The sequence below is a fragment of the Chiloscyllium plagiosum genome, chromosome 26 (assembly GCF_004010195.1).
Source record: "Chiloscyllium plagiosum isolate BGI_BamShark_2017 chromosome 26, ASM401019v2, whole genome shotgun sequence".
Classification (NCBI taxonomy): domain Eukaryota; kingdom Metazoa; phylum Chordata; class Chondrichthyes; order Orectolobiformes; family Hemiscylliidae; genus Chiloscyllium; species Chiloscyllium plagiosum.
Genome location: NC_057735.1, coordinates 53,229,081 through 53,230,442, shown reverse-complemented (window position 1 = coordinate 53,230,442; position 1,362 = coordinate 53,229,081).

Genomic DNA, 1,362 nt, shown 5'->3' with positions numbered 1-1,362 from the left:
GGCAGGGGAGGGTGTTCCCTGGGAATGGGATTTATGCTGGGGGCAGGGGAGGGTGTTCCCTGGGAATGGGATTTATGCTGGTGGCAGGAGGGGGGGGTTGCTGAGAGTGGGTGAGGTTGCTGAGAGGGGGTTCCCTGGGATGAGATGCTGTGCTGGGAGGCAGTTCTCTGAAGATCATTGTGAGGGGTTTCCAGTAAAGGAGCAGGGATGTGTTATTGTAGTTATACAGGTGAGGCCACACCTAGAATAGTGAGAGCAGTTTTGGTCTCCTTTTCTAAGGAAGGATGCTGTTGCTCTCGAGGGAGTGCAGCGAAGGTTTACCAGGCTGATTGCAGGGATGGCGGGACTGGCATACGAGGAAACATTGTAGTAGTGGCAAGTTTTGAGAAGATTGGTAGCTCAGGTTGAGGTTCAGAGCGAACAAACCTACATGCATTGATTAGATTTGATTTGATTAGATTAGATTACAGTGTGGAAACAGGCCCTTCGGCCCAACAAATCCACACCGACCCGCCAAAGCGCAACCCACCCATACCCCTACATTTACCCCTATACCTAACACTACGGGCAATTTAGCATGGCCAATTCACCTGACCTGCACATCTTTGGAATGTGGGAGGAAACCGGAGCAACCGGAGGAAACCCACGCAGACACGGGGAGAACGTGCAAACTCCACACAGCCTGAGGCGTGAATTGAACCCGGGTCTCTGGCGCTGTGAGGCAACAGTGCTAACCACTGTGCCACCGTGCTGCCCATGGTGGGTGTAGTAGGAAGAACACAGTAAGTCAAGCAGCATCAGGAGGTGGAGAAGTCGATGTTTCGGGTGTAACCCCCTTTTTAGAAAGAAGGGTTATACACTAAATGTTGACTTCTCCACCTCCTGATGCTACCTGGCTTCCAGAAGAAGGGTTATACCATATTCCCCTATCCCATATTCCCATTTCCTTCGTCTCCGCCGCATCTGCTCCCAGGAGGACCAGTTCCGAATCCACACAACCCAGATGGCCTCCTTCTTCAAGGACCGCAATTTCCCCTCAGACGTGGTCGACGACGCTCTCCACCGCATCTCTTACACTTCCTACTCCTCCGCCCAAGAGTCCCACCCCTCCAACCGCCACCAGGACAGAACCCCACTGGTCCTCACCTACCACCCCACCAATCTCCATGTACAGCGTACCATCCGCCGTCATTTCCGCCACCTCCAAACGGACCCCACCACCAAGGATATATTTCCCTCCCCTCCCCTATCAGAGTTCCGAAAAGATCACTCCCTCCGTGACTCCCTTATCAGGTCCACACCCCCCACCAACCCAACCCAACCTCCACTCCCGGCACCTTCCCCTGCAACCGCAAGAAATGC